We start from the raw sequence: 21,622 nt of genomic DNA on the forward strand, positions 1-21,622 counted from the left end.
CCGTATAGCCTAAAGTCTCAGCCTCGGTTAACTGTAAGAGGATCTATTTAGTTTCCGCGGGAATGCGTGTGCTTTTGAGGGATCAGTGGCAGCGTGCACTAATGAAAAGGCTGGAAATACGCCGCGAGACGGAAAATGAGAGGAAACTGGTTTCTTGTAAGGAATTTTTTACGGAATTGCTTTTTCTTTGGACGGGCGATAATCATTGCTAGGATTGCAGACGTATTAAAAGAATGTTCATTCGACTATTAAACGAAACGCAGCTCTGTAATCTACAATATACAATCTTCCGAAATTAGGTTTCAGAATTTTCGCGACACGAATCCGGCAATCAATGTCGCTTCATGCCGTGGGAAAAAAAATAGAGAGCTGGCCAACTTTTAAATATTCATATATCTATTGACACGTTGAAATATTTGTCAATATTTTACAGCCGTTCCTTCTGCCACTGGACCCACCCACCCCACCCCACCCCCCAAATATGAATAAATGCAAAAAATGTGTCAAACTGCCTTTTCGTTACCGAGAAGCTAAAGAATTTCTGACACGTAAATGTGCATATATTTGGTCGACGCATTGAAATATTTGTGAATATTTCACAGTCAGACATTTCCCACATTCTAGAAATATGAATAAATGGAAACAATTTGTTGGACTAACCTTTCGTCACGCGAAAGCTAAAGAATTTCCGACTCATTGTTTGTATACATACACATAGATTTGATGGCGCGTTGAAACATTTCTCGATATTTCTCGGTCATTGTTATATTCCACAAATAGGGATAAATGCTGACAATTTACAAAACAGTACATCTCGTCAGCGTGAAACTGAAGAATGCCATCACTTTTTAAATCTTTAAAAAAACGATATTTTCATGCACATACTCTGTAATTATTAATTCTATTCAATCACTGACAAATACAAATTCCGTGCAAGTATTGCGAGGAAGAATTGTTATTCTACTTGCTGTTTACGGAGAAGTATATTTCACTATGGAATATCCTTTGTAACGAATTATCCATTTGTGATCGATGGTATTAAAGCGTTAAATCGTACCGAATGTGTTCGCGGTGTTTCAATTTGACGTTAGATAAATTGGTGGGTGGTTTTCATTTCCACGCGCGAAATGTGCCTAGGCATCAGATATTCCGCGAGTGACAACGATAAACGATAAGAACGATCGCATTAAATCGTTCCGAAAAGTGGGTCGAAACGACATTTCCGCTCGCGATATTCTCAGCGAGGAATCATCGGAATAACGATAGGGTCCAGAGCCGACTGCCAATAAAAGCAGTTTATGCAGAGTCAGATATTCGTGGTAATGTTTTCGAAAGATGGAGAGCCTGCATGAAATTTAGAGAAAAAATTGTATAAAATCCTAATTACTTCTTAATATTATTCTGAAATCTCCAGTTCATATTTTTGTACAGTTTGAAGTTTACTACAAGAGCTATGGAATAATAATTGCGCAAATCGTTAATAATTTTAATTCGGAATAGGGCAGTGTCCATTTCAATTAAAAATTATATCGTACCGGTTCCATGTACAATCGCGGTCCAACTTTTACGTTCGTTAAAAGTTTCTCTTTTCATGGATCCTCTTGAGCGAACAATTTTTGCTGAATTACCTGAACAATTTCAGGACAAACGGAATATCGAAGAGGGAGGGTCGAGTTACGTTTAAGTTAGGCATACTTGCTATAATTGTCCTCGTTTAAACAAATAAGAATCAAAAACACAGCTTGCATAGCCAGATTTGTTCGTGCCACCCACATTTATCCGTACTTCAACACACGTTAATCCTTCTAACGCGAATGATAACATCACGTGTTCTTATCCTGATTATTTTAGGCTCTATGTAGCATTTGTACTTCATCCAAGTGTATTCTAGTATTTTGATATCCAGGCTTGTGTTCTACAGGGGGCTGTGTTAAAATTAAAATATTGTAATATCGTGCTTCATAAAACTGGTGAAGTCAAGTGAAGTTTTGTTAAAATCCTCCATTAAATAAATTATAACAACTACCTTGACGTCGACGGGGCTCAGGTGCTCTTAAATCAGCAGTGTTTGCTGATAATAATAAGGCAAGCGCTGGGTGATTCAGGAATTCGATCTATTCCCAAACTGTAATTGCGTTAGATTAATTAAGGTTCCATTTACGGGTCTTCAAGTAACAAAGTACGAAGTCGAAATATTGTTATTCGACCAGAGGCCCTCCGGTTTATTTTAAATAGTGCGATAATTGTTATTTTATCAGGCGAACAGTTCGCTACCATATTTCATCGATATTACTTCAAAGTACATCGTGTGCCATCTTTGGCGACAGGTGTTTTATTGGATCCGTGGAGCATTTCGTGCTGGAATGTCCAATAAATATCGCCGTACCGAACTCCTTTCGTGGATGTATTAGCGAATAATAAATCTTATCAATTCCCCTCGCGTTAGCTCCCCCGCCCTGAAGCGGTGTAATCAAATATTTTATCACGAACCGCCCTCTTAATTCTCTCGGAAGCCACTCGATGAAGCACACGGGGCGCTACAATCATAGAGGGGTGAAGTAATATACTCGGATAAATCTTGACGTTAAAGACTCTCTGAAATTTCACGTCGATGGTAATTATCGCGCAATGGGTTGGATCGTTAGTTAACGCTATTACTCTCTACGATTCTCTCTTGTTGGAGAACGTTCAATGTTTATTTACGGATATTAAAATGCGGAGAATTAGGCATCTTCGCAAAAATGCGACCGGGGAAAGAAACGTTAATCGGGGAAATTCCAAGTGAAAATTCCGACGACACTAAGGTTCAACGAAAAAGTAGAAGCACAACGGAATTTGACAAGTTATTTCCTTGCTGCCCTGAGGAGGCTGTCCAAGGTTTATTTGCAATGAAGACTAGAAAATATGGTTTCTTATAACGGAGAAAGACAAAAATATTTCATACGACTTCTTAAAATAATAAGAGACTTCTTTTTTTATATCAGAGTTTAGATTATATTGACTTATATTCTATTGACTTTCTTGTTAGGTTAGCTTCTGTAGTTAGTTTGATTAATAGTGTAGGATTTGGAGACGGAGGACAGAGTTTATATTAAAAAGAGAAATATAAACAAGGTTTATTGACACTTTTTAACGTACAATACACACAAGTATAAAATGCCTTCGGCGGCACCGCTTTCCGTCGACTCGATCACTATACCGTTCAAATGTCGAATACCCACTGATCTCACACAATGCATCACGCCGTGCGGTTTTTCGGCAACAATCCCAAAAACAAAGAGCGTCGACACGGTGGCGTTGCCGTACCCCTTTTCATGTAGTATGTAGTCGATCTCTCCTATATTCCTACATTAGTTTGGGGTCCTTGAGGAATTTTATTGTGTTTTTCTTCGTCTGTCTTGGCCAAGCTTTCTACATTAAAGTTTCATATAACCGAGAATGCCTCACACACGAACAATTATACCGTATTACTTCCAATTTGAACCAAAGCGTTCAAAAATACAGCTTTTCCGACGCTCCTCCGGAGGCCGTCAATTAACGATTCAGGATATCGAAGTACGTAGTGCCTTAATGAATTTTACAAAGCCGACCCGACGTTTCCGGGGAATTAACCGCGTTCGCCATTTGCGGTTGCACTCGTGCGCAGTTTATCTCTGGTATCGGAGTGAATTAACGAGATCTGTAACCAGTAGTGTTTCGGCCTGACAATAATTATTCGGCAGACCTTAATTACGTAGCCGGGCAGAGGTACGTGACAGGGTGTTTACACGTTCGTTCACACACGGGTGCACGCGTCGGTGGTTGCGGTCATGATTCGATACAGTCGAAACGGAAGTGGCGATCGAGGGTTTATTATTTCGTCGCGGTTTCGTTTTGAAGTTGGGTGCAAGTTAAACAAATCGAATTAAAAGGAGCTGTTTCGAGATGGTCATGTTCAAAAATATAATTTTAAACTTTTCTAAAAGTACAGACCCTCAGGGGCTGTAGCTACAGTCAGTCCTATAAGTATTCGTACCCTCTACATCTACTGAAAAAATTTGGCTAATTTAAAATATTTAAATGATAGGCTTCATGGTTCCAAGTTAATTTTCCATTATAAATATGTATAAGAACGAACCTCACGCATGTATATATTTACAATTACAAATTTATTTGGAAACATGAAGCATCCTTCAAATTAAACAAATTTTCTCAATAAATATAGTGGGTACGAATATTTATGGAACTGACTGTATGTTTGATAATAGCTACAGTACGGGCTTAGCAATCCCGAGGTACCCGAGCTACAGGGGGTCGAGTAAGCCCCAACAGACTACATATCGGCATCCCTAATGGGAAAATTATGAGGCGAGGTATCTAAGCAAATGCAAATGCAAAGCAATGCAAATCAAAAATTAAGTGAATGTAAAGAAGAAGCAAATACAAGACTGGTACTTTAGGTGTCATTAGTCATGTTATGTGATTTCACACTCTTATAAATAAAACTCGCTCGCTTTAAAAGTACAGTCCTCCTGTTCTCACACACGTCCATAATAAATCGATACGTATACCTGCACATACATTCGTAATACTCGGTAAATGATTCTGACACAACGCTGACTGTTACTGTGCAACTTCTTTACGTTCACTTTCGCATCTCAATGAATTATTTCTCAGTAACGGCACGGTCAATAATTTTTATTTTTTTTTTTTTTTTAAACGGTTTATAATTTCTGTCTTTATAACGTACAAAATTTTCAGCAAGTTCCTAAATTGCATTTTCACTTAAATTGAAAAAGTTCACGCGAACATTCTTTCATTTTTTATCTCGATTCTTTCTCTTATTTTTCTTTACTTCTTCTTTCTTCTTTCTTCAATTAAATTTTATTTACTCGGTAGACGACATTGAGAGAATTTTTATAGTTAGGAGCAGTGCTTATTTCGTTCTTGAAAACTTACTTTTAATTCCTTTTCATTCCTTTTCTTAATTAACAACGACCTTTGTCTCGAAGAGAGCCGAGAGGCGTCGCGTTGACGAGAGAAATGTCAGCTTTAAGTCAAGAACTATGAAAAACAAGCTTGGAAAGGAATGTAAAAGAGGCGAAGAATATAGCAGACGCCATTCGTGTTTACTCGCCCGTGAAATTAGATCTGAATGTCTGCTTTCAAAGGAATAATATACAGCGTCCCACGGGAAATACCTTAATATCTATATTAAATAACATAAGGAAACGTTTCTGGCGAGAGTTGCGCTTCAATGCAAGGTAAACGTAATACTTGATCCTTTTATTGCCATAATTATTGTTCAAATCAGCTGATCTGTCAGTAACAAGCATACAGGGTGTCCCTTAATTAGCGTAATTAGCGTAAAAATAAAATTAATAGCTCGCGTATATCGAAAGCATACGTCGAGCGATTTTGTAAAGCAACCACGAACGCGAGCAGTAGCAGAAGAGGATAAGCATCGCTATTCTCAGTTTGCATCCATAACACTTGGTCCAATGTCCCACTTTTCTCGTTATACTCGCGTTGAACGCGAGAAGATTCCCGCATCAAATTTTATTTCAACAGCGAGATTAGATAAGATACCATCTGGTATCAGCCACGACATTCGCGGTATGCAAAGTACGAAATGGCGTCGAGATGCTCGCGATTATTCGCGGTCGTTAGGGCGACACCTCTCAACAAGCCAAGTGGAAAAGTTACCGTTTCATGGTTCAGCGTTTTCTGAATGTTTTTAGTCGCGGGACACTTGCGATCCATTCGCGGAACACTTTCGCATCCGTGGTTGTTTTATTTTTGAAACGAAAAAGAAATAGTTGATGATGCGTTTTATTGTTCAAAGTAAAGTAAGGATGCACGTATGCGAATGATGGAGCCTGAAGGAGAAAAGGATTGTAAATTTATTTTTAATCTCTCGAGGGATATTGTCACGTATGCGTACGTCTGCTTTGACTTAACTATCGTATTTATTTTATTACGATATGAAATAGTCCCATAAAAGATTCCATTTTTCCTGATCGATCAGAAGTTATTCCATTACATTTTGAATATTTCTAGTAAATCCCTTTACGATGCTGTCTCTGTTCTACTACTTTCCTGTACAAGTCTCGTCGCAACCCAATTGCTCGTGTCGTTTCGCTCGTGTATCAAAATTTAAACTCAAACGTTTGAAACGAAAATCCCCTCAATTTGATATCTTATCTCGTCCAGAGGATCGTCGATCCCCGTTCGTTACCATCTTACCTCTCTCATTCTCCCGGGTCGCGCCGATTCTATTTCTATTATCCTAATTTTATTTCACCGTTCCTTTTCTCTGCCTTTCTCGGCATTTTCCCAAAGTAGCTTCGCCTTCCCCTTCAATTACGCCCCAAAGAATTTCCCCGTCGAGCGAATCTTGCATCCAGCTCTCTTCGATTAAAATCTCGCTGCTTCCTCGCGACGAACGGGATAGTCTTTGACGAAGGAAAAAACGAATGAAAATGGAAGAAAGAGAGGCAACGTTCAGCTTTGCTTTGTTATGAATGGATAGGAGTTTGTAAATTAAGTGCTTCGCTAGGGAAAATTAAAACAACGTTGAGTTGTTCGCTGTTTCGTTAATAATACATCATTTTAATCATACTTGAATTAGATTAGAGTGCTAGAATACAATGGACTCCTTCAGAAAGGACACAATTGTTACGTTCTGCTCTGAAGTGAACCATAAGAAGTTACTCTCCTGTCGCAGAAAGGATAAATTAACGCTGAAAATTTATAACAGGACAGAGATAACAGAATCATATTTCTGAAATTTCGCGTGCATGATTTCCACGTCACAAATTTTCCCACGTGATTTTCGTCGCCTCGAACCTAGAAGCGATACTCTTCGCTCGGTCTCCAGCCACGGTAAATTGGCACGAAGCAACAAGTAAACTGTGTCAAACGTGACAACTTCGTTCACGTGTGTTTCGAATTACAAGTTTAAATCGTTCCGATGTGCCATGGATCGTTTAAACGTCAGCAACGTAAAACGTGCTCCTTTGACGCATTGACGAAGACCAGTTCCCTAGTGACAAACAGGAGCGTGTCGCAGTACTAGAAATTCACGACAAGACACGATTCAGGAGAAATAATTCTTATCCGCACGAAATACTGGTACGCCGTGCAACAGGTTAAATCTGTTACCATATTCACGAACGCGAACTTGTATTTTTTTCACCCTTAAACTTAAACTCCCTTAGAGCAGAGTAATCGTGTTATCCTAAGTTAATCGAGGTTCGAGGTGCGGCTTCCAGGGAGTTCCTCGAGTTCCTTAAAGGAAACAGCTTGGTAGACGGGAAGTGATATCTATGCTAAGCAAATAGGATACTCCTTCTCTTAAAAATAAGTTGGCAAGGTATCTTTCGTCCTGTATTATCAAAAAATTCTATTACTGAAAATTGTTAGAGATTAACATTTTCCACTGCGACCTATGCTACTAAATCAAAACACAGTGTATTAGTGGCCTATATACATGATGCGAGGTGATGGAAGAGACACTGAGTTAGTTGCTCTGCGAATGCCCGTATTTAATAGGATATCGCCAGAGGTGGTTTGGAATAGGAATTATTGACGACGCTGAGTTTCTCCACGAGGGTGGAAAGCATACTGACCTACTGCGGTAAACTGAGAGTCACACTCACCTCAGAGGACTAACTAAAGGGTTAGGGATTCTATGAAGAGAGCTCAGAGTGGATCTCAGCTAAGCACACCAAGTAGAAGTATATCGTATTTGTAATTAATTTCTACTTGGCGTGCTCAGCTCTCCACTGAGCTTCCTCCGTTGTAGAAATTAATTACAAATAGAATATAATACACTTCAATTAATTTTCCTCCCTAACGTGGAAGTTCAGGGCGAATACAAGGGCGATACAATGGAGAGAGCTCAGTGTCCCTCAGCTAAGCACCCACAAGTAGAAATATATTGTATTCGTAATTAGATTCTACTTAGGGTGCTTGGCCGAGGGACACCGAGCTTTCTCTATCGTTGAAGTTAATTACAAATTCAATATAATACATTTCCTACTTAATTTACCTCCCTAACGTGGGAAGTTAAGGGCGAAAGGTAGCCGTCATCCCAGAGATACGGCTACCGAGAGTCCGTTCGTGGATGAAAAAAAAAAGAGGTTTACGTACAGGAGAGTGTCAGCGACGAGCCACGATGTGATTTATTGCCAAAGTTCAACACGACTTTTTTCCCCCTCAACGCGAAGGAATATTTTTCACGCGTTATCGCGGTCCTCGCGTTCTTTCTTTTTTTCCCAACATCCCAAGGTGGCGCTTGTTTTTTTACGACGGGAATCGAGTTCGGAATCCCGACGGTGGAACAGGAAGTAGTTCGTTGGTTTCGACGGAATGACTCTCGGTTCGAGGGGCTGAGAATGGGGTAATAGGGAAAGAGCACACCGTGGTTAAGTGAGCGATAGCGACGAGTGGAAAGCACTTCTACCGACATTCCGACACTCATGCCTCCCCCCCGCCCCCCGTATGTCGATGAAACGTTGGTAAGCCTCCAAGATAGATCCTTGTACGAGATGACACCTGCGGGAGTTCGTTTCCGATACGAGCAATTCCTTTTAAATCGAGGACACCGAGTGAATCGTCCCCCTTTGCGACCAGAGACAAATTCAGCGTGGTGGATCGCTCAAGGATGTAGTTGTTGTGGGCAAAGTTCAAGAATTTTTTCTCGAGATTTAAGTGCGTATTTTGATCTAAAACAAAGCGTAAGTTTATAGTACGGGTAGTGGACTTGATGTGTAAATTTTTGTCGTTAAGATATATTTAAAATTTGTCAAGCTACAGCAGATCTTGACTCGAACTTTTCCTAGCGCAGTCAGGTGTAGACTTGACCTTATCTATCGCAGTTGAATATGAACTCGATTATATTTATCGTGATCAGATGTAGATTTGACATTATGTATCAGTCAAATATGAACTTGTCCCTATCTGTTGTGGTCGAATGTAGACTTAACCCTATCTGACCAAACGCGGTATTTTATTAAGAACAAATTTATATTATTAACTTCAACACTTGTCCTGTAAGATTACACTTTGTCTTCGATCAAAACATGCATTTAAATCTCGAGAAAAAATTCACGAAGGTCGATCAATTTCTTCTGCCCATGCATGGGTTTCTCGATATGGGCGGTGTCGATCAGCTGGAATGGGTGCAATTAACTCGAATCGGTGGAAGTGTTTCCAATGACGGGAAATAGTTGCTGTTCTTTTCGCCTGACGTGCGGAATTTTCCTCTCGTCGTTTCGCGCAATTTCTGCAAGCATTGTACTGCGAAATAAATTGGTTATGCATATATTTCCTTTGACGACACGTTCATTATTCGCGTGCACGCGTTCGAAATTAATCTCCCCTTCGACCAGTTGAAAGAGAATAATATCAGGACGAAATATTTTAATGAAACCGAGCTTTTCGAGAATTGTATATCAAATATTTCGACTACCGTCCCCCGTAGTCCTCTACATCACTCACGTTCAAGTTTCCCTGGAATGGCTCGTTTGTCAAAAATTCACGCGAGGATATGCTCGGACGGAGGTGTGTGTATTTCATTTTCGTGGAACGAGGAGCAAAATAAAATTCTGATCGATGCTGGTGAGAAACCAAATAAACAAGTTTCGGTGATCGGTAGGAGCGTTGTTATTTAGAACAATATCCTTCCTCTGGTTCAGATATTCAATATGCAAAAATAGAATATAGATCGAGGCAGAAGCTAGGTAAGAATTCAGTCAAATTGCAGACAAACAAATAAGATTAAAGGTAAAACAAAATTGCAATACTGATTCATTAGTTATAAAGCTCTGATAAAGCAGCGCTCATAAAAATAAGAAATACATAATATTCAAGGCGGGAAGGGGCAATAATCATTTTGTTAAAAAGAAGCACACACACACACAGAGCTTGCACAACTCCTTCAAAAAATTAATAAGCTGTTAAGAACAGGATAAAAGGTGTTTAACGCGGAAAGGGAATAGATAAACCCAGAAGATAGTTCGAGTGAGGGGGTCATTGTCATTCCGATTGTACTCGTGAATATGACCTAATCGTATCAAGCGTATCCGAGGCTAGGCTGACGTTGATCTCCACCGGAATCACGAGAGGTACGGTGTTCTCGAATACGACGCTGCCTAACTCTCGCAAATACCATCTACTTTACCGGATTGACGTGGAACTGCTGCGTTACATAGGGAATGAGGAATAATTTAGGAAGTAGGAAATGGATATAGGGACGACGTCGTCTCGTGTATGTGCAGCAGTCTTAACTGATCGTGCAGCTCAGAGACTATAGCTTTTCGCTCTGGAACGTGTGAAGCGATTAATGGCGTTTGCGAGACATTCGCAGAATCGCTGCATATCTGCGAGATAAAAGGGAACCTTGTGAATACGTTTGCAGCTGTGCGTTACACTTGATTAGACTTGTGGTGCATAGTTTTGTTCTGATTTTAGATTTAGTAAATCGTAGTAACGTTTACATTTATTTTCGAGTCGTATTAAATAAATTCTAGACTCGTGCGAGGTCGTCATATTTTTTAATATTAATTTTTGCGAACTGCTTTAGTACACAGCGGGTAAAAAGTTTCAATTAAGACGTACGACGCCATTTAGATTAATTGAGAATTTTTAATATAGAGACACAGTTTTTAAAAAACAAGATTTTCTGTAATCCTTAATATTTAAGAAATCGTACTCTACTCTAAGGTATATTCACTGAAAGCTTCAATGAAATCTAATTCGCTTCTTTTTATTTCTCATCGAGGTTTACTCGAGTAAATCGTTCGCCAACGAACACTCTCGTCGTCAAATATCGCGTTTAGTCGTAATTCGAAATTATTATCGCCGGTATTACACTGGTAGCGAACTCAAATCTACTTTCGCAACAACTTCTGAAAAGCACTTAACGAAGTAAGTGAACACGAGTCGTTTTCAAGTCACGTTTTCATAACTTCATATTGCTGTACCAATCCCCCGGAAACTTCCTTTTGTCGAACTTTTAATCTCCGACAACGAAAGTATTTCACGGAGAACAGGAAACACGAAATAATATCTTCATTTCATTACTTTTCATTATACCGTCTATATCTACCAGGAATTGGCGAAATTTTATTTGATTTATTTCACATTTACATTTTACATTTTCATGTTCCACGCGTGCACGAAACTTTATCAATTGAACTCGTCGATATATCAATTTCTAATCGATAGACAGACGAACATTCTTGAAATATGTTTTCTGACTTGTATTCATTAACATTTTTTTAAAAAGAGCCCGAGTACAAAAATTCCTAGCCTTACACATTTATTTATATATTTACTCAGATATATTTATTTATGTATTTACTCGTCTACTACTTATACGTTTACTGTAGATACGGAGAGAAGTGCCAAGTTTGTACATTTTTAATGATGACGATGGACAACCACTCGCAAGGCAAGATAATTAACGGATGCGCGCGATTCAGGAATATATATGATCGCCGCTAATGAAGAGCGATCAGACACCATAAAGCCGATGCTTTACGAACACGAAACTCGTGATAGTGTCTCGCGAAGAGGGTCAGGGATTCCTCGCGCTTTTTGTTATTTTAGCGCGACGAAATTACTTGGAGAGGGTTCGTGCAACAGGAATTATTGTAAGAATATTTTAAGCGTGTTTTTACATGTAAATGCGACGTGTAGGAAGTTGTTAAGTTTCGGAGAGAAAATTTAGGCTACCCCGGTTAATGGTAACCGAGTAATGGAATAAAAATTGCACGGTTCACCGCGGTTCTGAATAAATACGCACCTCTCTCGGCCAGAATTAAATCAACGTTTACGTTACACTTTCCATTTATCTGCAGTATCTCTCCTGCGATAGTCTAAACTGTTGTTTCTCCCTTAAATTATATTTCGTTGAGTATTTCTATCTTTGGAGCCAATTGGTGTTCTATCGATACCACTACATCGCTGTTTGTTCAGCTTTGTTTCTTCCGTGGTCTTTCGTCTTTGATTTCTTCTTTGATCAGGAAGACCTGTTTGTTTGGACTTGCAGTTCACTCTTGATTTGTCTGTAACTTTTTCTTCCAAGCACTCCGTACGTTCTCCTTCGGAGTTCCCACCTTCGAAGCTGTTTATTTATTAGTTTTCTAGCTTCTTCCAATGTTGATCTATCTCATCTCGTTAATTCCTCTATATTTATAGTTCGTTTCGTAACTCAAAGTATCAGTTCTCGTGGAATTCACGAATTATTCTGAGAATTGACGAGCTTTCCATGCTAATTCGACAGGATATTCCTACATTTCTTTTTCTACTTCCCAATGCTGGTAAAATGATTGCCTCGCGTGACGCCCGTTTCACTTTTTTCCTTCTCTCTCAAAATTTTAAATAAAATCCCACTAAATTATCATCCGAACCAATGATCAATCACTGTCCAACCCTGGTTCTTTGTTTACACGTTAAGCGTGAATCTTTTTGCCGAGAATGTCTAGCGCTTCAGAGTCACGAACCTCAAGCAGATCCTGCGCAATGTACTCTGCAATTGCCACCCTTGGCAATCCAACAGAACAATACCGTTCCCTAAATCCATCTATTAACAGGAGCCATAGCACGGAATTGCTTTCGCCTCGAGCGACGAAATTAGCGACAGTTTGATTACACAAACTTAACCATTGCTCGACGATATCAGCAACCGTCAGGCGTGACAATTAACGCGAGCAGTTGTCCAAGAAAATTTATTGGCGACTATCCGCACGTCCCTGAAGTCGCGTGAAACGCCTGTTGGTCTAGGGCATAGGATAAAAATGAATCAGATAAAAATGGAACCGTTCTCGTTGCAAAATGCGCGAACAGGAATCACATTACGCAAAATAGTCTAACTTTGGTAACGTGTTTTTATTTTTTTGGCATTATTAGACTTGATTATAAATTCTTATAAATTTTATTGCCACCACTGCAAACATGAAGGATTCATTTCACGAAATAGGTCATACATAAAGGGTTTATGTTTGCAGTGGTGTCCCTCATAAAGGACATTCGAGTGCACAGGGTTAATATGAAATTCTGATTTATAGAATTACTTTCTCGAATACTGTTGGCACAAAATACTGTTCACATTTAGCTAAACCTAATTTCGGATCAAATCTTATCATCACTGATCGTAAGTTATGCCAGCCTCGCGATGTCGGAACAGATATTCCCAAGAGTTTCATTGAGTTTGATTTGAATTCCCGAGAGATATGCACTATTCGCACGATGGAACGTATTCGCGTTAAGAGAAAAGCATTCTCTCGGTCACGGTATCTCGGGGAGGATTATCAGCGTGCGTTGGTTCTGCTTGAATCCCCTGTTTGCTGATCGACGTGCCATGTGTCGTACCATGTGTCGTGCGCGATTATATTGGCAAGCTTCCAAGGGGTTTAACGGCTGTTTCACTGGAAATTGGTTTTTAACGACGGGAAGTCGGGAAATAAATTCCATCGAAAAGATTAGGATTAAGTATGCTTCAGATATCGGAGAGCATTACAGGGCTTATCAGAGTTCCCTTGGAATATGACATTTCGCTTAATTCCACCCTTTCGCCTTGCTCCCTCGATTGCAACACAGGGAGTTTCAAAGTTACACAGTAAGATAGAGAAGTACGCATATTAAAGTAAAATATACTTTCTGATTCGTTGAATAGCTTAAAATATATTTGAGTGATAATTATAAAAAAATCGACTCTTTATTGATGATTGAACTAGGAGAAAGATTCATTCTAGGAGAAGAGTCTCTCTCGTTGCATGCGAGACACAAGGCACGAATTGCGCTCTTATTCGGAGGAAATTTCATGAAACAGGTCGCTGATAAAAACGTGAACTTTGTTCCACTATACATTGCAAAATAGGTATCGTTGTTACTTCCCCGTTTTCTTTAACTTTTCTAAATTTTCCGCAAGTAAAATTCCTCACGAAACCGACGTATAAATAAAGTTACTCCCATTACGGAAGAGCTGGAGAATTTCTTTGATGTTCCCCAGTCCTCGGTTCTTCCGGCAACAATACTTTCATAACGCAAGAAGCGTCCAGGGGAATTGTAATCAAAGGAGATCATCCCGGACTTGCGTATCGGAGTTTAACTCCTTCCTCCGTTTCTGATTTCACAGCGGGATGGGTCGCTTCGTTTCACTTTGATTCCGTGCCCTAATATCGTACAACCGCCTGAAAGAATTGTTCTCGATAACCGAGGTGTTATCTGCTCTATCCGCGAGTCCCATCGTGCCATGCAAAGAGCAATAATGCACTTTTTTACGAGTGGAATTTTTATGACCGAAGTGCTATTATCCCGAAACGAACTCCTCGTAAACATCAAATATGTACAAGCTGTAAAAGTGTCCACGAGCCGAGACATTGGTGTACAAAGGGGTGATTTATTCGTGGTAAAACCGCAAATGGGGTCGTTCACTGGTGAACAAATAATTTTGCTTTTTATGTTCGGCGGTTTAGAGGTATCGAGGTAATAGAGGTACTAGGCTCAGCAATGGGAGGCTGGAGGGGGCTAGGCTTACCTAAAGGGAACTAGAAGGTACTGAGCTCGGCTATGGGGCCCTAGAAGCTACTGAGCTGGGCTATAGGGGGCGTAGGAAGTACTTGGCTTAGCAATGGGGGGCCTAGAAAATATTGGGCTTAGCTATGAGGGGGCTAGAAAGTACTCAGCTTAGCTATAGGATGCCTAGAGGGTACTGAGCTTAGCTACAAATTCGTATTCGTCTCCTCGGGCATTGTTTTATCAGTTACGATTAATATTAATCGAGCAACAACGCCGAGAACCGTACAGGGTTGCCTATTAGCAACCTATTAAAGCGTGCATCGCATTCTATATAGGTTTGTTTACGTTGTTGCGAGAGATACACCGTAAATAGGAAAACGGAACCGTCTTCTATATATAATGCCAGCATAAAACAAGCCAAGCTCTTATATTTACAACAATAAGAAAAACGAAAGAACCCACACGTTCGCTGCCACACTAACTTTTGTGAACATTTCTATGAGGCTAAAGCCTGGATAGAATTTGTAAATTTTGTTGAAAATACAAAACTAAGTAATACGACAAATGTTAGATTCTATGATTCACAATCGTTTCGAGACGAAATTTTCCGTGTGCATCGATCTGGCAGTGAACGTGTTAACAACTCATCTTCCGAATAAAGCTGTTTTAATTTTGTTTAATGTCCTATCACCCATATATGGGCGACGCGGCGGTCAACGTGATAAATCGCGCCAACAGCCATCCCGAGGGCGTCGATAAAAACGTCAGACGCCATTCTAGGTGACGAATGATAAACACAAAAAGAATCGCCCTAGCTTATTCTCTGCAGATTGCGAGATTACGGGCATCGAAGATTTCCAATATCTTTTCAACGCAATTCTGACGAGCGATTTCTGGTAAAGCGCTCGCCGACCAATCTGAAAATCCTCGACTCGCGTACAGCGGGCACAGGCTGATCTTCATTTCAGCCCGGAAATAAGCGCGGAGCCCGGGAATTAAAATTGAATCTCGCGGATGCGCGATGACGATGCGGAAAATCCCTCGAAAGAGACTTATCGGGCTTAGGACGATCCCTTGGGTCTCGATTGACCCGTGCAAGGGATCAGGGAAAATTATTTTCGGTTTTCAGTGGTTGGTTAAGTTTATCAACAGGGCGTTTCACGATTCCCAAAAAAATAGATTGTTATTCATCGAAAGTTACACTGCGTCGGGTCGAGAAGGGTATCGATCCGAGAGTGGTTAATTTGATATGGAAATTTCACGACAGACTGATGGATTGGAAGCTAACAATGCGCCGCGGGTTTTTCCGAATTATGTCAGTTAAACAGAGGGCGGAAATTCACCGAGGGAATTGGCTGATAAAATTTAATTCGGACTGGGTGTCGCGGGGTGAAAATAATTGAATGAACTGATTTCATAGAAGGTTCTGGAAAGGATACGTAAAAATATGTATATTCTGGACTTTCGATTGGCTCGTTTGCGCGAAGTTCTATTCGAAACACTTTGTATTTAATTACTGATAGCTTTTTACGGAGCCTCTCAATGGAAATTCACCGACTGCGACGCTCGTTAATTCGAGCTTCCTAAAGGACCGTGAATGTTACACGACACTTGGACGACGTTGAAATTTGATTAACGTTCTAAAGCGCTAACTTTTAATCAGCAACGGTTCTTTCCCTCTCGTCCACTAACCATTCCCTTTTTAGTCATCTCCAGAAGAAGCTATTACGTCGGGAACGCACGCGAAAAAAAAGAAAAGAAAAACATACTGAGTGTAATTGGAACCCCAGTAGAATGTTACTATCGAAGGAGAACGATAAATCGAATTACCGTCCGCGTTGTAATTGCTCTGTCCGTTGATCGAATCCCTTGTAACTCGATTTTTCTTCTCGCGTCGATTCGCGACGGAAACACCTCCCATTACAGACGTATCGATCGATTGTCTTCATTTCAATGAAAACAAATATTATTTAATCCATCTGCTCTCGGCAGTCGATGCTTCGCGTAGGAAGAATAATATTCTCGCCCTGCAGGAGCAGTTTTTATTTTATTCCAGCGACTCCTCGTCGTTCGTGGTATTCAAATACGAATAATTCGTGAGATGAGGAATGGCAATGTCGTGGTAGGTCATGGTATTGCACGCTGGTCGACCATTTAATTACATTCCGTCAATATCATTCTCGATAACGTTATTGGAGGGTCGCGTTTCGCTCCTATTATGACGCACGAATGCGAATTATGTGTACAGGATGCTTTTCATAAACGTCTGTTTTCTCATCGGGAGGCATTAAGTTGGCCACCCATGGTTCCTTTGTTCCCTTTCTATTTTATAAAATCTTGCGCGAAAATTCCCAGGACTATCTTTTTCTTCAAATGATATTTTCCGATCATAGAGTTTCCAATCATAATTATTTCCTTAATCTTACCAGTATATTTTTCTTAGGGTTTAAAGTACAGAAAGCAAACTTCATGATTTAATATTGCACAATTCGCTCCATATATTCGAACTTCCAGGGTTTTATCACGAACAATGCATATTCACTTGAGGTAAAAGGTATACAAGTAGAACGAACTAGTACCTGGTTGTACAACAGCGAGTAGATAATTCAGTTTGTGGTCAGCCGCGAGACAAGTAGAACGCGCTCGCCTATGGACAGACGAAATTATCTTTTCACGATGCAAGGTACAACTACATAGATAGCTGTAAACAGTCTTGCGTATATTTTATTGTTGATACAACATATCCTCCTATGTTTTCACTTGTCATAAGTGCGTAAAAATTCGCAGCCTCCCGATAGCAATCCATTTTTGACGATTTCAAAGCTCGACCTCTCACCACCAGCCTTCTTATCCACGGACCACTGTCAATACGCAGGACACTCGACGACAATCTCATTAAAATATTGATCGACGCGTTATTATTTCACGCTCGTGGAAGCCTACTGTTTGAAACTGTCGCGCTGACAGCCGAGAGATAAACACGTTTGCCACCGAGACACGCAATCGCAGGCTATCGACCAGAAAAGCACCCCGAATTTCGGTTAAATTCAGCCGTACGCGCATTGCAGTTTCCAGATGCATTTCGAGATATCAAATTCGTCGAATCTGACAACGATATGTCGCGATAAAAATTGAGCTCAGCTGAGCCAGCTAACACGGTAACGGGGTTGAGTTAAATATACGGTGGAATATATAGTGGAACAAAATTTAACGTTAAATTAAATTTTCTTGGGAAGAAAAATAGGATGCCAAACCTTCGTCTTCGATAAAGACGAATTATTTACTTGAATCCTCAGACTGCTGATTTTATGCATTTGTGAGGTAGAATAATACAGAGGATATACATAAAATACTCATAATGTATGTTGAACATATCGTGCGATTATTATAATATTATTGCTATTTCATTTTGCAAAAGCACATATAAGTTTTGGGTATGTTTAGCATCCATTTATTTTATCAGTTTGTATCATAAATGTATAAAATCCGAACCCTAGTAATAATAATACGTTTAGAGTACAACGTTACAACTACATAAAATCCTTAGTCTAGTCATTAGCATCGAGCCAAAGTTTCATTGAGACGATTATTTCGCTCCGTTTCCCGATAAATGGATTACACCCCCGTTTTTGTTGTCCCCTTCAACCCTTTGTCATTGTTTTTCCCGCGAGGCTTGGCGTCCATTGTTCGCCGTTCATAATTGAAATGCTGATTATAACGCAACGAAGTGGCTAAAGTCGCGGAAGGAACTTCACGACGATGAGAAACTTGAACTCGTTGGGTACAGGAAAGAAGGAAAAGTTCCTCGCAACGTATCCCAGAGAATCGTTGTTCCATTGAAACGGGAATAACAATGTGAAAATGGTAATTCTTGGATGAAGTCGTGTTCGAGATACAAACAAAATTATGCATAGGACGGTGTAGAAAATTGTGAAAGTATTCGCATTATTTTTAGAAAATATAAAAATTAGACACAGTACGTCTCGACTGTTGTAAGAATCTATTGCTTTGACAAAGTTGGAATTAGGTATTCTATTAATTTCGAGAGCAATTTTCGCAGCTCAGACCAATACATTATAAGAATTTATCGCTTTCACTTAAAGTAATAATTTGTTATACCTTCCTACGTCCCAACACGCGTGAAAGGATTGACATTAGGTATTCTATTAATTTCGAGGAGAATTTTCACAGTAGAAACAATTTTCTTGACTCGCCTTGTATGAAATACTCGCGACACTTTAATGCTGCGTGTGCAGGTCGCTGTCAGTAATCGTCCACGAAAATTGTTTTCTACTAAATCATGCTGAAATGCACACATTAATACCCATAGTACATGTATCTTCTTCATAGCAATGCTCCATTTATAATCCGTAATTCTCCGTAATGCGGAATAACTCCGATTTAAGCTCTATAGGAAGCCCTGATCGATATTCGTGTAGCATGTATATTCCGCGACTTCAAACAACAACGTACAATCTTAACCAACAAAGATGGCCGCCGTCGTTCAAAGCCACGTCGAGGAAATTATTACACGCTCGAACGAAAGGAAGAAAATTCGCGGAATTTGAATATGTTATTAATATTGGAAACGTCATCGGTACACTGTGGAAAAGGATATGCAAAAAATATAGACGAAGCATGTCGAATATAATCTATTAATTAATATAATAATTTAAAATTTCGTTAAACATGAGCGCACATACCTTCGGGCTGTGTATAGCCACGTTATTGGGAACAAAATTTAATTAATATTGGAAATGTCACCGCTATTCGCGCATATATAATTAAGCATACCGAATCGTATCTGCTAACTCAATGCAATAGTAACAGTCCAGTTACTCGACTAATGGTCTAGTTATTCATAAATTGATTTAAATTAACATAACGTCACGTTCGGATTAACGTAGATAATATATGTGCATTTGATTGACTTTTATGTTGCAGTATGTATTCTTCATCGCGCACTCATCAACGCCTCGTTTAGTTTAATCTGTTTGAAAACGGTGATGCGTCGTCCCGAATCAAAGACCATTCGGCTAATTTGTACTATATGAGAGCCGAAATCGCTTTAAATTTATCGCCGTATCGACATTTCAAAATTGCAACAAAAATCACACGGCTTCGACTAACAAAATACTTGAAATACATAACTTGAAATTAGAAAATTCAATTTTACGATTGTAACGAAGGTTATGGTTTCGAATAAGAAAATGTGGTACTTAAGATTAGAAGATTCGTGTCGAACGATCGACAACGTTTCAAGGGTAACCGTTCCCTCGCGGAGTTTTCACAAAATTAATGACGGAGGTTCCGCGAAAATTCTGTCCAATCAAGGTGCTCTCATCGCGTGAATGATACGCGTCTTTTCGAAGCGTATGACGAAGATGTACGAGCTGAAACCGCGTTAAGTTACGGAAAGTAGGTTAAGTCGACAGCATTCAAGTGCATTACAAGATCGTGCATTAATTATCTAGCCGCGCCTCCAGATGTAAGCGCGATTAAAGTGGAACGTAACGAGTTGTTTATCCTTTCCCTGACTGCTTTCCGGGGAAAATCTCGGCTTCTAGAAAGTCGCTCGGTGATTATACACAGTGAGCACTCGACGTGCTCGTCTTGTATTAATATACTGTCACAAATTCATAAAATTCGCAGTGCAGTAATGACGAATCGACGAGTCATTCAATAACAAATAAAGGTATCGGAGATCTATTATATTTAATATTTCCACTTCAGCCATTTCATCCCTTTTTCTTCCATTCAGACAACGTTGAAATTTCCACGTGAAAGCAAAACAAAATCCGTCCATTCACGTCCACTCGAAAAGACACAAAGGTCGACAGGAAAATGCGACTCGAAACCCCAGTGAATCGGGCGAAATTCGTATTTTTCGCGGGCCAGACTAATTCGTTGAAATTTTACTCGATTGCCACGGAATGTTCTTGTGACGATTCGCAAGCCCCTGATTTTCCAACGAAAATGGAAAGCTCTGGGGCGAGCATGGTTCTTTCTCTCCCTTTTCAAGCCCCTCTCGGCGTTTGAATTTATCACAAAGGGAACGATCGGATAACGCGAGCTCACCGAAAAATGCCAGCCACATTCTGCAGTTCGCGCTTTTAAAAAGAAATATCTTAACCACCGTGGAAACGAAAATCGCGATCGAACGTAGCCCGTTATCGCTACCCTTTCGCGCAAAATGGCGACACGCTGATCGCATGTGGTATCGAAGAGGGGAAACAAATTCGATAACACCCCCGAGGTTTTCGTGTCGCGTTGTTAACGATATCAAGGCCACCGATTCTTTTTTTTTTTATCTACTGTTCACTTAGCGTAAAACGAGGATCCGTGCGTCATTTCGAAATTCAATCTGGAAATGAAATTAATCGCTGCCAGCTTTCCATCGCATTGCGGTGGAATACGAGGGCGGAAAAATCGCGGCGTTGGCACGGAAGAATGAAATGAAAATGTTTTTGACGGAAACTGTACAGAGGCTCTGTTAATTAAAAGGGCGGTCTACATCAATCAGGATTATACAATATTGTAACGAGGGATGTTGTAATATAAAATGATTTATCGAGTCAGTTTTTCTTGAGCCACTTGCAGCTTCAAGGGCTGCTTTAAAATTCAAACAACCTCTTCTTAAAATCCTTATAGCATCGCTAATCGGTCCAGTGTTAGTCTATGATCTTACCACGTCATTTCCAGCACCGTAAACAGTATAACAAAGCCAAAAGAAATAATATCCATCTACTTTTACCGTATAACCCTTCTCTAAGTAGTATCAGCCTCCTTTGGTCAGACGACGTGAGTAGATTTTGGAATTCGAAGGACGAAAACATTAAGCGCAGCTCGTGCACGTCTCCTTTCGTGGTATGGTTATAGTTCCTCGTTAATCATCTATTCATGTGTCAAAGGTCGGGTGAGAAAGTGTCTGATGTATATTAAGAAACTCGTTTATATGCAGCCTTGCGAACGACCTTTCTTTAGTCTTACCGATTACGTGGACACTTTGCTTGACGGATCTGAATAATGGAACGACGACCGACATCTATCTCCCTAGATTTCTATTTAAATGTTTGCACATGGAGAAATATTGATTGAGAATGGACGAACCTCT

The 21,622-nt window shown here is 39.9% G+C and overlaps 1 protein-coding gene across 3 annotated transcripts in view; it reads left to right on the forward strand.

The window, feature by feature from the left end:
- Positions 1-21,622, forward strand: part of LOC128880784 (diuretic hormone receptor) — a 53,276-nt gene that overhangs the window by 16,492 nt on the left and 15,162 nt on the right. The gene's annotated exons all lie outside the window — the stretch shown is intronic.

Source organism: Hylaeus volcanicus, chromosome 8, assembly GCF_026283585.1.
Source record: "Hylaeus volcanicus isolate JK05 chromosome 8, UHH_iyHylVolc1.0_haploid, whole genome shotgun sequence".
NCBI classification, from domain to species: domain Eukaryota; kingdom Metazoa; phylum Arthropoda; class Insecta; order Hymenoptera; family Colletidae; genus Hylaeus; species Hylaeus volcanicus.